Source organism: Pinus tabuliformis, chromosome 9, assembly GCF_031772625.1.
Source record: "Pinus tabuliformis cultivar Carrire ecotype Pingquan chromosome 9, CPIR1, whole genome shotgun sequence".
Classification (NCBI taxonomy): Eukaryota; Viridiplantae; Streptophyta; class Pinopsida; order Pinales; family Pinaceae; genus Pinus; species Pinus tabuliformis.
In genome coordinates this window covers 207,635,901-207,652,660 of record NC_142307.1, presented here as the reverse complement: position 1 = coordinate 207,652,660, position 16,760 = coordinate 207,635,901, and positions in this window count along the sequence as shown.

The following is a 16,760-nucleotide window of genomic DNA, read 5'->3' as shown; positions in this document are numbered from 1 at the left end:
AGTGTCAGCCAGATGTGTGATCAAGGAACCGAGGTGATATTTAGAACAAATGGATGTCTTGTTCGTGATCTTGATACAGGTAAAACGGTGATCAAAGGTAAAATAACTCCAAATAATCTATACGTATTTGAAGAAGGACAACAACAATGCTATCTAAGCAAGGATGATGAACACTGGCTATGGCATCGGAGGTTGGGGCATCTAAGCTTTTCACAAATAAGGAAAGCATGCAAATATCAGGCAGTTCGCGATCTTCTAGATATCAAAATTCCAGACAACACCATATGCAAATCATGTCAGTTTGGAAAGCAAACCAGAACTAATTTTCCAGAGAAGGAAGGATCAGCTAGCATGCCTCTTGAGCTAGTACATACAGATACATGTGGTCCATTCAGAAAAAGAACACCTCGAGGAGAAGAATACTTGATATTATTCATTGACGATTTCTCCAGGTTTGTCTGGTTAGGACTAATGAAGCACAAAGATGAAGCATTCGAAAAATTCAAATCCTTAAAAGCCTTGGTTAAAAATGAATCAGGATACAAAATTAAGTGCCTCAGATCTGACAGAGGTGGGGAGTTTACCTTGAATGAATTTTTTGATTTCTGTGAAGAACATGGGATAAGAAGAGAATTCTCTACAGCTAGAACTCCTCAGCAAAATGGAGTTGTGGAAAGAATGAACAGAACAGTCCAACAAATGGCTCGTGCTATGCTTGATGAGTCGGGTACTACTGCAACTTTCTGGGGTGAAGTTGCACATGCTGCGGTTGTTATTCTCAACAAAACAAATGTCCGTGTTAACAGCAATCAAACCCCTCATGAGCTCTGGTGTGGTGAGACTCCTTCGGTGAAGCACTTCAAAATCTTTGGGAGCAAATGTTATATTAAGAATACTGATGAGCAACTTGGAAAACTTGAACCTAGAGCAGATGAAGGCATTCTTCTTGGTTATTGTCCACATAGCAAAGCATACAAGTGCTACAATAAAAGACTTGGCAGAATTGTTGACAACATTGATGTAGTGGTTGATGAGATGGGATACATTCCTAGGCAAGTACATCATGAAGACATCAAAGAAGATGAAGGCTACCCTCAAATACAGAATGATGAAGAAGAAGAACCTCAAGAAGAACCAGAGGAGCAGACAATAATAGAAGAGAAGACTCCATCCAGATATGTTCAGAAGAATCATCCAGAATCTCAGATTGTGGGGCAGAAAGAAGCAGGTGTACAAACAAGAAGAACAATTGCAGAAGCTTCAAGCTATTTGGCATTACTCTCTTCCACTGAACCAAAAAATGTGAAAGAGGCATGCAAAGATGAATGTTGGGTCAAAGCAATGGATGAAGAACTTGAGCAAATCGAAAAGAACAACACTTGGGAGTTGGTTCCTAGAACAAAAGATAAGAATGTTATAGGAACAAAATGGGTCTTCAAAAATAAATTGAATGAAAATGGAGAAGTAATTAGAAACAAGGCCAGACTTGTTTGTAAAGGGTATGCGCAGCAAGAAGGAATAGATTTTGAAGAATGCTCCTGTTGCAAGACTTGAGGCCATAAGAATGTTCCTTTCTCTCTCAAGCTTTCAAAACTTCAAAGTATTTCAAATGGATGTGAAATCAGCCTTTCTGAATGGAGACTTAGAAGAAGAAGTATATATTGAGCAACCAGATGGTTTCATTCTTGGAAATGATCCAAATCTTGTATGCAGATTGAAAAAGGCTCTCTATGGTCTCAAACAAGATCCAAGGGCTTGGTACTATCGTTTGGACAAATATCTTCATCAACAAGGTTTTTCAAAAGGATCAACAGATAGCGATCTTTATATAAAAGTTGAAAATGACAAATTGCTAATACTTGTTGTGTATGTAGATGACATTATCTTTGGCAGTAATGAAGAAGCTATGAGTCAAAGCTTTGCCTTGGTCATGCAGAAAGAATTTGAAATGTCCTTGCTGGGAGAACTGACATATTTCCTTGGTTTGCAAATCCAACAAAAGGAAGGAGGAATCATTTTGTCTCAAACCAAGTATCTCAAACAGATTTTGAAGAAATATGGCATGGAAGATGCAAAACCAGTATGTACACCCATGGTCACAGGATGTAGCCTCAGTGAAAATGATGAATCTGCAGCAGTACATCAAGCAACCTACAGATCTATGATTGGAAGTCTACTTTATCTGACAGGTACCCGACCGGACATCATGCATGCAGTTGGAATAGTTGGAAGATTTCAGGCAAATCCGAAGGAGACTCATCTTCAGGCAGTGAAGAGAATTTTCAAATATCTTCAAGGGACTCAAAATTATGGTTTATGGTATCCTAGAGATAAAAATCTCACACTTCATGCTTATACAGATGCCGATTGGGCCGGAAGCGTGGATGACAGGAAGAGCACAAGTGGTGGCGCATTCTTTATGGGTTCCAGACTAGTATCTTGGCTCAACAAGAAACAGAGTTCGATTTCCTTATCTACAGTTGAAGCAGAATATGTTGCTGCTGCATCTTGCTGCACTCAACTCCTTTGGATGATGCAGACCTTGTAGGATTTTCAAATCACTTGTACACCACTTATCTCCATCTTATGTGATAACACAAGTGCAATCAGCATCTCAAAGAACCCAGTCATGCATTCAAAAACCAAGCACATACCAATCAAGTATCATTTTCTTCGGGAACAAGTGCTTGAACAAAAGGTCAAGTTGGAGTATGTTCCTTCTAAGGAACAAGTTGCTGATATACTCACCAAACCATTCCCAGGGAGACTTTTGAATACCTCAGGCAAAAGCTGGGGGTTGTTGATGCATCATCTTGTTGTTGAATCTCTTATGATTGTTGGTTGTACGGGAATATGCGTACATGTGCTGGGTTGCGGATTGGTTGAAGATCAATAGCACTGGTTCAGGGGGAGCTTATAATGCATTGTTGGCATTATGGAGGATGTACAGAAGGCGATCATGGATGCTGATCTGAATATTATTGCAATATGTCTCTATCTCTTTCATGGTCATTTATGGTGTTTGGTGGATTATGTTTCTTCTTTACAGATCTGGTTCATATTCAGGGGGAGCATGCTCTTAGGGGGAGCATAACCCTTTGCCCTTGATGTCAAAGGGGGAGAATGAGCTGAATATTTTGAGGTTGCCATCAAGTCCAAAGGGGGAGATTGTTGGCATTATGATTCTGGTATGGCTTTATGATACATATGTTGTACTTGATGGCAACCCACTCATCTCAGATGATAAATTATAGTGCAGAAAAGTTCACGCACTTATATGCAGAGAAAAGCTTATTCTATGTAGAGAAAAGTTCACGCACTTATATGCAGAGAAAATTTTATTTCATGTAGAGAAACGTTCACGCACTTTTATGCAGAGAAAAGTTTATTTCATGTAGAGAAAAGTTTATTTCATGTAGAGAAAAGTTTATTTCATGTAGAGAAAAAGTTCACGCACTTTCATGTTGGAGAACTTACCTTTGGTCCATGGTAGTTAGTCCTTGGTATTTGAACCTATGGTTTTGGACCATGGTACCTCGTCAAAAGTGTGTATATGTTGGAGAACTTACCTTTGGTCCATGGTGGTTAGTCCTTGGTATTATTGAGCCCCATGTTTTTGGGCCCCTTGTATTGGTTATCTATGGTATTGATCCATGATTTTAGGAAGAAGCTTGCCTATATAAAGCAAAGGAGATCACTTGGCTAATTCATTCTTGCAAATCGAATATCTTAAGATCTGAAATATTGGGTTATTGTTTTAAAAGTTTGATCTATGAAAGGGAAGTTGAAAGTGAATCTGTGAAGGGTGATCTCTCGAGCGCTGCAGCTGCGGAAGTGCGGAGGCGCCACAAAAGGCGCAGTGTGGAGGTGCCACAGAAGGCGCAGTGCGGAGACGCCACAGAAGGCGCAGTGTGGAGACGCCACAGAGGTGCCAAAGAAGGCGCAGTGTGGAGGCACCATAGAAGGCGCAGTGCGGAGACACCACAGAGGCGCCACAGAAGGCGCAATGCGGAGGCGCCACAGAAGGCGCAGTGCGGAGGCGCCACAGAAGGCGCAGTGCAGAGACGCCACAAAGGCGCCACAGAAGGCGCAGTGCGGAGGCGCCACAGAAGGCGCAGTGCGGAGGCACCACAGAAGACGCAGTGCGGAGACACCACAGAGGCGCCACAGAAGGCGCAGTGCGGAGGCGCCACAGAAGGCGCAGTGCAGAGGCACCACAGAAGGCGCAGTGCGGAGGTGCCACAGAAAGCGCAGTGCGGAGACGCGACAGAAGGCACAGGTGCGGTGGTCGCGGCACCACAGAAGGCGCAGGTGCAGAGGTAGTACAGACATCCGCAGATCTATACCAGTGAAGTTGCGATCCCTGCTTAAAATTTGTTTTAACTGCCTTTGACTATTCTGCAGGGTTTTGGGTGCATAACTGATGTTTGGTTACTGGTATTGAGTTCAGATAACAGCATGATTAACGACTTATCTTTATGTACTAGATCTGGTTGATAACTCTCATAATATCATTGTATATGTATGGATCTGGTGATTGGGTGATTCAGAAGGTTGTTTGATTATGAGCTTCAATGTTGTTGTTGGATCTAGTTTGAAAATTTATGAAAAGTGGTCCTTGAAAGAAAAGAAGTAGGGGGTTGTAGCTCCCTTCCAGGAGAGACTGGAAAACGAGAGAGAGTTGTAGCTCTCTGCAGGTTGCAGCCTGCGTACTGGTAAAGGACTGCACCAATACAAAATCATTGTAACAGGAGTTTCTAATTTGAAAGAAGATAGAGACATATTGCAGCAGGTGGTTTTCACCCACATTGGGTTTCCACCTTATATCTGGTGTTCTTTGGTGTGACTATCTGTTTTTCTTGTTCATGCTCATTATTTTATGGTACTGATATGCAAAAATAATTCAAAGTGTAAATAAGGAAGATTTGTTAAAAGAAATTGATAATACTGATTCACCCCCCCTCTCAGTATTATTTTCAACAGGATTGATATCTCCAATGAAATCCAAGCCCCACTACTGAAAAGTTCCATTTACATGTATTGGTTTCAAGGACATGGACTTCAATTGCTTCTTTCCTTCAAATATTTGGCACCTGTCACAAGATTTAACAAATGAAAAGACATTAGAAAACAAGGTGGGCCAATAGTACCCAGCTCTGAGGACCTTGTGGGCTGTAGTTTTCCAATAACAGTGGCCTCCACACATGCTAGAATTAAGTTGCTGCATAGCCTCTATTGAGTGTTCTTTATCCAGGCACCTCAAAAGAATTCCAGATGGGTCCCTCCAATAGAGCAGATTTTCATGAATGCGATATCTTGCTCCCCTGAGCTTAACAGTTTTGGCTTGACTTTGAGTAAAGTTTGGAGGAATTTCTAGCTTCAGCAAGAATTTAGCTATTGCAGAGTACAAATCACAAAAAGCTAGATTTTCTGATAATGACTGTTCTTTCCCTAGTTTAGCTACTTCCTCTTCTTCTGTTTGACCATTTTCTGCAATTGTGCCCACGAAATCTATGTCCAATGATCTGAAATTTTCTTCAGCCAATAGTCTGGCAAGGCCCTGACCTTTGACCAGCTTGGTGGGCTTCAATTCTATATTGAATTCAATTAATTTTGCAATCCATTTAGCCCTTCTTCCATCAACATTAGGCTGTTTTAAGACATCCTTTATTGAAGTAGAGGGTACATATGCTATTATCTTGGAATGCAAAATATAAACTCTGAAAGCTTTCAAAGACTTGATAAGAGCATATGCATGTTTTTCAATGATGTCATACCTCAGCCTAGCGTCCCTTAATGCTTTGCTGAAAAATGCCATTGGATGCTCTGAGCTTTTTTCATCTGCTTGCAATAAAACTACTGCAAGGGTGTCTTCAAAGGCAAAAGAAAATATGTGGAACTTCTTGCTGTAATCTAGGTTGATTAAAGTGGGAGCCTCCGTAATAGCTTTCATAATGGACTCAAAGGATCTTGCTGAATCAGTCCATTTGATCTTTGACCCCTTTCTTAACATGGATGTAATGTGATTTACAAGTTCTGTAAAGTTTGGGATAAGCCTCCTCACAAAATTTATTTTTCCCAGAAAGGACTGGATATCCTTCTTTGATCTTGGGACAGATAAGGTATGTATTTCTCTTACTCTTTCTGGGTCAATTTTGACACCTGCAGCAGAAACCATATGTCCTAACGGTTTGCCTTCTTCTAAAGCAAACTGTGATTTCTTAGGATTGACTGAAATCCCAAACCTTCTGCACTTCAGGAACACTTTCTTTAAATGCTGCAAATGGTCATGATGGTTGCTGGAGTATACTGATATATCATCAAGGTAAATAAGGACAAACTTGTCCTTCTCCCCCACAAATGCTATATCCATAGCTCTCTGAAAGGTGGCTCCAACATTAATTAGTCCAAAAGGCGTCTTGGAATACATAAAAGTGCCCCAAGGAGTGGTGAATGCAGTCTTCTCTTGGTCATCTAGATGTACAACAACCTGATTGTACCCTGAAAATCCATCTAGGAAAGACATCACTTTGGCCCCTGAGACCTTCTGCAGCAAATGATCCATCTTTGGTAGAGGGTAATTGTCTTTCTTAGAGAATTTGTTCAAGTTTCTGAAATCAACACAGAGTCTGATTTCTTCACTTTTCTTCTTCACTACCACTAAGTTAGCTACCCATTTTGAGTATCTGAGAGGGACTATGATTTTGGCAGCCGGTAACTTTTTTATTTCTTTTTCAATTAGAGGAAGGAGTAAAGGATTTATTGGTCTCAGCTTCTCTTTGAAAGGGATGGTGTCTTTCTCTAAAGGGATTTTATGCTGGATAATCTTTTTTTCATATGTTTTTAGGTCACTATATTCCTAGGCAAAGACATCAGCAAATTGCCTCATTAAATTGCAGTATTCAGCATTTTGGGTAGCAGACAAATGAGTGGACAAATTTATATATCTAGGCTGATATGAACTCCCTATATTATGCTTAGAGACTGCAGATTGGTATTCCTTTTGTGCAGCCTTATAAGGGACATCATTTTGGTCAAACAACTTCTCTAAAGGAACTAGACCCTTAGGTATATGATTACTGGGCAGTTGGACAATGCTATCTTTACCAATTCTATTTCTAAGCTGGGATTGGGGACTTTCTTCCAAGGCTTCATTTTCTTGGTCAATTTTCATTTCAGAAAATTCATCAATGACTTGCAGAAATCTATTCACTTCAGCGTCATCCTCAAAAAATTTCCAATGCTGGACATTATCAGGCAAGGATGGTCTATATTTCATTTGGACTTCATCAACTAGTCTGGGAGGCATGGGAGGGATAAACATGCTAGCAGACACGACAAGGGAATCAACAAGATAATTTTTGGCTCTAGGGATATATGAGATACAAAAATTATAAAAAGAATCTTTGAGTCTCCATACCTCATCTTTGTATGCTTTCAGCCTTGGGTGCTTTTCTTGAAATGTTTTATTTACTTGCTGAATGATAAGGTCAGCATCTCCAAACACCTTTATGTTCCTGATTCTTCCGTCTTTAGCTGCGTTAAGGCCCAATATCAGAGCCTTATATTCTGCTATGTTGTTTGTGGCTTGAAAAGCCAGCTTAAAGGACAGATGTGTGCTTTCTTGTTTTGGAGATATCAGTACCACCCCTGCTCCTGCAGTCTCCCTGGAACATGCTCCATCAAAGAACATCTCCCAAACCAGACTTCCATGCTCTCCCTCGGCCTGATTGACTGGTTTCTTGATCTGCATTGAGGCCTTCTGGGATTCTTCTATTTGGAGGATACATGCTCCAAAATCAGTGTCCACCGCATATATGGGATGATTAGAAGGATTCTTCTCATCACTGATGATGTAGGCCAGTTGTGCTTCTCTGTACAATCTCCTACTTTCTCCTCCAAAAACTTAGACAGTGGCATAAGATAAGCCATTCTGTAATGTCCCACCTAGTCTCTTAATCCATCCTCTAGATAACAGCATGCCAAACTTAGGCGGGACATCTACCACCACAATATCCATCATCATACTCTTCATGGGCAGCTGAGTTAGGGTAATGGCCAAGTCTTTGATCACTCCTAGGCATTTTACCTTTCTTGAATCAAATGAGAATAAATCATGATATGGTCTAGCGATATCAAGGCCTAACTCTTCCATGACAGCTTTAGGCATCAGATTGTGGCTGGCCCCTGTGTCTAGCACGCAATTGTGGAGGATTTTGTCATGAATGGTCAAGAAGACATAAAATGATGGAGAATTATTATCAACGGGTTTGATCATAGGGCTAAGCACAACTGCACGCTTGTCATCTTGCAAATTGACATAGTCAGTGGGGGTTTGTATGGCTTTCAGCTCAAGGTCCTCAAGGATAGGCTTTCTAAAAACTTCACTCTTTACCAGTTCTATCATAGGCACAACTATTTTTAGCTTCTGGACTTCTGACTCAAGACTGAAAGGGGAAGGGGGCTTATCAGAACCTCTTACCTCTTGAGCTGGTGCTTTGAGGATGACTGGATCAGCTGCTAGTCTTTTCTGTCTGATATTCTGTGGCTCTGTTTGGACAACAGATCTTTGCGCAGGAATCTCCTTGACATTGTTTCCTTTTAACCTCAGATTATACCTTTGCTGTTCACCAGTCTGCAAAACAGCCTCTCTGTCCCACTCTTGACTGCTTTGGTCATTCAGTAATGATTCTTCATATGCAGCCAATGTCAAAAAGGTAGCACTACCTTTATCTTCCATGCAATGAATTTCATCCTCTTCTTCAAACTGCTCCTCCTCCATGACTACATTCTAAAAATGAGCCTTAACTTTTTGTTCTTCATTTGCTTCTTTACCCCTTTGAATGATTTGTAATTTTTCATTTGCTCTTATGAATGGATTTGGATTTCTTGGAGCAAACGTGTTTTGAAACCTTGCTTTCCCAGAATTCTACTCAACTTTTAGCTTAGATATCTCAGCAGCCAATGACTCTATCATTTTGGTCATCTTATCTAGTTTAGGTTTTGAAGATGAAGCAGAGGAAGAAGAAGCCTCACCTCTCTGCCTTCTTCTATCAGCATGTGTTTTAATATTTTCTGCAACTATAATATTTGATTCCACCTCCAGTGCTGCATCCTGCATATCAGCTAGAGTGGCACATCTTCTTTCTCTCAAAAGCAGGCAGAAATCGGAGTCAAAAGCATTAGCTTAAGTGAGTTTGGCAGAGGTGGGGGTAGGATTTACTTCAGCTGGTATCTTACTATACATACGGTTAAATCTTTTGTTAAAATCAGGCAAAGATTCCCCATTTTCCCTCTTTAGGTTTCCAAACTCTGTATGGTAGTAGAGCAGGTATTTTCTATCTCCCCATTGCTTCAGGAATGCATAATCCAATGCTTCAATGTCTATTATGGACCTATGGGGCAATTCTCTGAACCACTTTCTAGCATTTCCATCAAGGCTTTGAACAAAAACTCTCATCCACACATCATCTTCATCGATATCTAAGTTATCAGCATAACTATAAAAAGACTCGAGGTGTTCTTCAGCTATTACTCCCTCTGTACCAGTGAATTTGGGCATATATTTCTGATATTCTCCTGCAGGCATAACATTCAAAGGAACAGGCAAGACCAAGGGTCCATACCTGGCAACTATGATTCTTTCCATCTTTGTGGGAGCTTGCTGGCCTGCCATAATTGGGATATGTGGAAGGATACTAGCAGATTGAATGGTAGGAATTAATGAAATGGATGACAGAATTGAGGGAAAATGATGGACTGTTTGGGAGGCTTTCTTTGGACTGAGATCCAAAGGGGAACTGACTGAACAAGGATCTGTATGAATCTCTGAAGGTTTTTCTTTACTAACAAAGCTAGGTTCTAAATCTTCAAACTGTGTATTCTCGGCTGTAATATTTCCTTTCAGAGATGCATAATATTTCTTAGACTTACTTGATCCTGATGCTCCTTTTAGTGAGGTTTTCTTCTACTTAGCAATCTTCTCAGGGTCAGGCACTGGGTCAGCTGGTGATTTCTGAGGATTTCTCCGGGTATGCCTCACAAATTGAGCCAGAACTGGAATGTGGAGTCGCCACCAGGTAGGTTCTATAATAGAGTCTCTAGATAGATGATTACAACCAGAACTATGTCCAGACTTTTTCTATCAACAAAGCATGGAACTATGTCGTTCTCCTAAGGAAGCTGAGCTTCAATCTCCTATCCCCAAAAATAGCGCCAATCGATGTTATCACCCCAAGAAAATCTCCTAGGTTGTAGCTCGGAGATGCTCGGGACATCACAAACTCAACTTAATGTTGGAAATGGATGAATGGAAGGAATGATGCATATTCAAGCTAGATAACCACTCCTACTTTGCTTGACTCTAGACATGCGTGAACACCCCCAGACTACAAGGCTTTAGACCACCAATTACTCACAGTTTAAGGATTGGAGAATACTGACCACACCAACAGATGCACAGGACCCTGTGATGGCCGGCTGTAACCAGTAAAAAGGTCTGCAAATCTAATTCCCTAGTGCACAGACAGGATGATAGCTCTCAGTCACCAAGTGAAAAGAAACCTGGTCAATACATTCACTAATACCTACAAGATTATAACACAAAGGTAGGATGACAACTCCTCTAATGCTACACATCAAGAGTTCAGGAAAAATGCATATCAAGCATAGCCTAGAACAAAAAAGGGATGGAAAGTGAGCAATTAACAACAAAAGAAGTTTGTATTAGCTGAAAATGAAGACGAGACGCTGCAAGTATCAAAGCAGTTACAGTCTCTAGAAGTTGAACCTTACATCAAAACAAAAGCCATCAACCCTGATTACATCTATTTTTTGGTTATATATAGAGTTTGATTACAAAAACGTTATGCTATTCTAGGCGTGGAGGGGTCATAATGGACCAACAAGCACTTTAACTGCTTGGCAGAACTTCTGAGTACAATTGCTTGCTGTAGTGAACAAAAGTGATCTTCTTGGATGCTCTGTTGTCCTTCTCGGGCAGGTGGACTGCTATAGAGGATAGAATTCCATAACTGTTAAATGTGTTTACTTGCTCGGCTGTGTACCTTTCCTTCTCAACCATGCTGCTTGTTGAAGACGATCATTGAGGAGTAACTACGAAGAGTACTGAATACTAGCCACCTTCGTCCTTCGGATGCATGGAATGGCTATGGACGTGGATAGTATGGATGAACGGAGGGGAAATATCGGCCGTTGGATCACGCAAATCAACGACGAGAATCGATCGGTGGAGGGTATTGGGAGATACAGAGGCGGATGTTGAAGGTGCGCGAGGTTAACGGGTGTGGAGGATGGTTTTGGTGGCAGGTGGTATTTATCGCACCGCCTTTGGGGGAAAAACGGTAATCATATGAGGGCTCGTGATCACAATCATCGTGCGACGCGTGGTAGCGGAAATCGATTTGATCGCGAGTTAAAGCGTGGGCAGCTCAGGTGTGGGAGAACTGAATGTCGTTGGATCGCGCGGTAGGTGATCGGATGGCGGGGGTTTAATTGCACATGTTTTCGTCGGATGTGACGGGGAAAGGGCTTGTGAAAGCGCGTGGTCATGTGATCACGGTCTTATGGTTTTAAACTTTGTGCCTGGGGACCTAAGGGAATACAGGTTTATACAGAGTTTTGGAGGAAAATAGAGATAGCGGGGGTTATGAGAGTATAAACAAAGTGAAGGAGAATATGACAGATGACTGATGCGAACCTTCCTTAAGCACAAACCGCACGGCTAGACCTGTATTTGACCCTCCAAGTGCCCAAATATGTAGCAGAGCTAACAGATACTAGACTTAATAATATGATGTTTAAGATCATGTATCTATATATATTTTGTTGTTATATATATGCATGGATGAGAACTAACTTGCATATTGGAAAGAACTATATGATAACCAAAATATACTCTTCCATTGGGGAAGGTCGAGACATCCAATGAGGAATGGTATGATGTACATTGTTATATTACATTGGTATCTACTTGATATGGACTCTTATGACATGGATAAAATGTAAATGATAGGCGATAAGGCTACTTGGTTAGATTATTCGATGACAAGTATCCAACCATCGCTGTAGTGTGGTCCATATTAGGTTGTTGACTCTAGTTGAGAGGAGGGGTGGAGGTATTTCCCACCATGTAACCTCCAAACCTGGAATCGTGGGAGGGTAGTGATGGACACGCTCCCCTAGACCTGTGATGACGATTGCTAGTTGCCTGCTGGGGAAGTTAGGTTGATATAGTCGACGCTTCCACCATATTGGTTTTATCAGTGGTTAGATTGGTAAATTTGATGCCATAGTATATAACAACAAAGGATGAATAGGGTGGGAACAGAAGTAGGTTAGGAAGGATAGGAGGATATAGATTAGTTGGAGACTCTTGATGGGAAGTCGTATTATTTTCTGACTTATCAAATTTTACTACTATAACTCTCTCTCTTTTTGGTTATGTCTTATTGTCAAACTGCTTTCAAACTCCTTGTATCTTTTTTACTCTAACTCCGGGACGAAGTTTTTTGAAGGAGGGGTGTATGTAGTGCCCTACTTAATCTTATCATGCAAATTTTATTAGTGTTTAAATCACCTAAAAATATTGATTTATAATTATCAAGAAATATTGGTACATACCTACATTTGTGAAACTGTAAATTTATTTACTGATATAAATTTTATTATTGTTATTATTCAATTCCCAACTTGTCTTCTCAAATTTAATTTTGGATAGGATATGTTCTCCTTCCATTTATTCCAATTTAAATATCCATATCCCAAGGTGTCTTCTCAAAATCGACTTGGGAGAAGATATGGTCGTCTCCAATTAATTTCCAAATTAAATATCCATATCTTATACTCAAAATGTCTTCTCAAAATATACTTCGGAGAAGATATGGTCTTCTCCAATTAATTTTCAAATTAAATATCCATATCTTATCCCTAAAATGTCTTCTCAAATCTACTTGGGAGAAGATATGGTAAGAAAAGTTAAGGATACTAAATGAAAGGATGAGGGGATAGTCATGACATTTATGATAGGTGGTTGAGGTGGATGGGAGGAAGAGACATAAAAGGGGAAGGATGATGAGAGGAGAGGGAGATCCTTGGTCTTGATTTTGTTTTGGAGGATTGTGTTTTGGGGAGGAATGTGGAGAAAGAGAAGGGAGAGAATGGAGATATAAATGAGGGAATACAAACTTGGATTTGGAGAGTGTTTGTTAAACACGAACACACTACATCTAGTTAGACTTGGGCTTGGAGGGCTAGGGAACCTATGGAGGTTCCCTGAGCTAGGAAATACTTCCTAGTTTGCTGGGAGGCAAATCCAGTTGGGTAGTCAAGAGGAGCATCCCAACAGAGTCAAGAGCTTAGGAGCATCTCAACTAAGCTATTGGAACACATATTCTCCGCTTATTGATTACTTATGTAAATGGTTGAAATGAAATTCTTACTTATTTAAATTGTGGTAAATAAATTTTAATGGTATATTATCATCAAATAAATGTTTAGATATAAATAAGTTATTTCCCATCTTATTGTGTTTAAAATTTGATAAATTTAGTTTTTTGTTAGAGGACCCTAAGAGAGATCCTCATAGGTAAGATGATGGATTCAACTGTGATCTACCAGTGATAATCATAGTTGTATCAAGCTCTTTGAAAATCTTGTATTTCATGATCGATCCAAGAATATAGATATCCGGTATCACCATCTATGTTATTGTGTGCATAGGAAGATAATGTTGTTGGAATACATTCCAACAGAGGAATATTATGAAAATATTTTGACAAAGGCTTTTTCAAGAGGAAAATTCGAGTTCCATAGAGGCAAGATAGGGGTGATAGATAATCCCTTTCTTTTTGTTGAGAACTTCTGGAATCCTATGTGCATTGTTTGAAGATCCCAATGTTTCGGGTGAACACTTCACCCATCCTCAATTTGCTTCCTATCCCTAAATATGGGTGAAGTGTTCACCCAAAACGTTGGGCTCTTCAAAAGATTGATACAAGATTCCATAAATTATCAACAAAAAAATGTTACTTCCTATGGAAATAGACATGCTATAATCCCTTTCTTGCTGAGAGGAAGTGTTGAAAAATGAAGTAAGAAAATAGCAGTTTGACTTTTCCTTGGTCAAAGTAGAGAAAATTTGAATTTCCATTTCAGAAGAAATCTTGGTGGTAGTTAACTGAGGCGACATGGCTTTTGTCACTCAGTTAACTTAGTTAATTTGAGTTGGAGGCCTTGAGTTCAGATAAGCATGAGTGATTGCTAATTTGTAGCAATCTAATTCATTTAAATTGAGTTATTGTGAGTTAAACTAGTTCTAATTGTTGGAGGAACTAGTGGAAGGTTAAGTTGTGCAGTGAGACTTTAGTCACACTTAGTGATCATCCAGATAACTTATCAATCTTCCCAAAATAATTTTTTCATGCAGAGAATTCCAGTTACTCAGTTGAGATGGAGATTCCAAGGCAATGTACTATCAGTTTGGAAACAGGTGGTGCATGTAATCAGAGATCAAACCTTATGGATTGCGCAATCAATTGAGAGAGAAATCCCTAAATAATAGGAGTTGATTTCTCAAGGAACAATGCAAGGAAATAAGAGCTTGGAGGGCTTGAAAATTGGCTAAGTTTTGGCCAGAGTCAATCAGTTAGGAAGAGGGATAGAATATACACTCACAGGTTGTTCTTAGGCTTGAGAAAGCATATGTATTATGTCTCTATTCTTTGATTAATGTAATGCAGATAGGAGGGGTTTTGAGCAGTTTCTTTCCCTTAGATAAATCATTGTGTATGTGTGATTTTTCCTATTACATGTTTATTATTTGTGTTCTTGATTGTGAATTGAATTCTACAAAGCAGTAAAGTAGCTTTGTGTCTTGTGATTTAGAAAATTTCATAACCAGTTGCAAATCTACATCATAATTTCTACATCCCATGCCTTTATTGTGCTATGGTGTTGGACCCATAAAAATAACTAGAGTCTTTTTTGGTGTGAGTTGCAAGACATTCAATGTTGCAACACTCCAAAGTTGTAGCATTAGGTTCATTAAGCTAGAGTTGCAACTTGGCCTAATCATGGTGTCATAGTAGGTGTTGTTGCCACCTAAATTCATTAGTGAAATTGTGGTAGCAAAGATGTAGTTTATGAGTTGCATTAATTAAATTGCAATAGTGGAGTTATAGAAATAGAGTTGAGACAATGGAGTTTCAACACTTTGAGTTGTAACAATGGAATTGTAGTGCTTTGAGTTGTAGCAATTTTATTGTAGCACTCAATTTGCAACAATAGATTTGTAGCAACATATTTGCAAAAATGGCTTACTAATTTGACATGCCCAAAAAAACCATAACTCATGTTCATATGATATTTTTTTAAAAATTAATCAATTTAATTAAAAGGAAAAAAATGACATAACAACTTTTGAAATAAATCTAAACCTTTTTATTACTAAGAATATTCTAGAATATTTAGTGTATATTAAATCCATCCTACCTAAACCTAATAATTATTCATTATTAAATTAAAATTTTAGAAACCTTATTTTAAAATAACACCCTTATCTATTTAATTATTATAAATATCAAAAAAATAAATTACACATTTACTTTATATTGAATAAAACATTTCCTTTTATATTCACAATTATTATAAATGCCCAAAAAGGAAAAATTACACATTTACATTTACTTTTACTTTACTTTATACTAAATAAGATATTTCCTTTTTTATTCACTTTTACTTTATATTAAATAAGACATTTTCTTTTTTATTCACATACTTTATACTAATTTTTTTTTTTTTTCAGTGGGGGAGAGATCCCCGCTGAAGAATCAACATACAACATATGAGGCCGAAGCCAGCAGATATACATATCGCCGAAGCGTGAAGAGCATCATCAACATACAACATATGTGGCCGAAGCCAGTTGAAGAATCAACATACAACATATGAGGCTGAAGCCAGCAGATATACATATCGCCGAAGCATGAAGAGCATCATCAACATACAACATATGTGGCCGAAGCCAACATATATACATATCACCGAAGCATGAAGAGCATCACCAAAACAAATGGCCTCTCCCAGGAATCGAACGTGGTTGGAGTGCGAGCATCACCAAAACAAATAGCCTCTCCCAAGAATCGAACGTGGCTGGAGTGCGAAAGCCAACCGCCCCAACCACCACATCGTGCACATACTATAAGACATTGACATTTCCTTTTATATTCACATGGGTGAATTCTTTTCTCTACAATTATAGGTGCATCAAGTAAACCTCGGTTAATAAAAAAAACTAACCAAAGACCTAATAATATATAATATTTTATATAAATTTATGTACTTTGCCCAATAAAGTAATCCAAAAACAGTAATTAATTAACTGATTTTTTTGTGTGTGATATTTAGTTTTACTTTTAGATTTGGGATATCCATTCCTTCACAATTCGCGGACAGGTTTCCAAGCAAAGCAAAGTCTTGAGGGACAAGGTCGGTCCGATACCAAATCATGAGCCACACGAGCCTACCAACGAAGTAGCTGTTGTAGCTGGTTTGTGTGAGCGGTAATTTTGAAAATTGTAAGACGAACCAAAAACATTTACTTTTAAATATTTAAATTTAAATGATATAGAAAAATAATAATAAATTATATAAATAGACAAGTATGAAAATAAAGTTTATTAATAAATTTTGTATAACCAATATTTAAAATATAAATATAAATAAAGTTTTAAATTAATAAT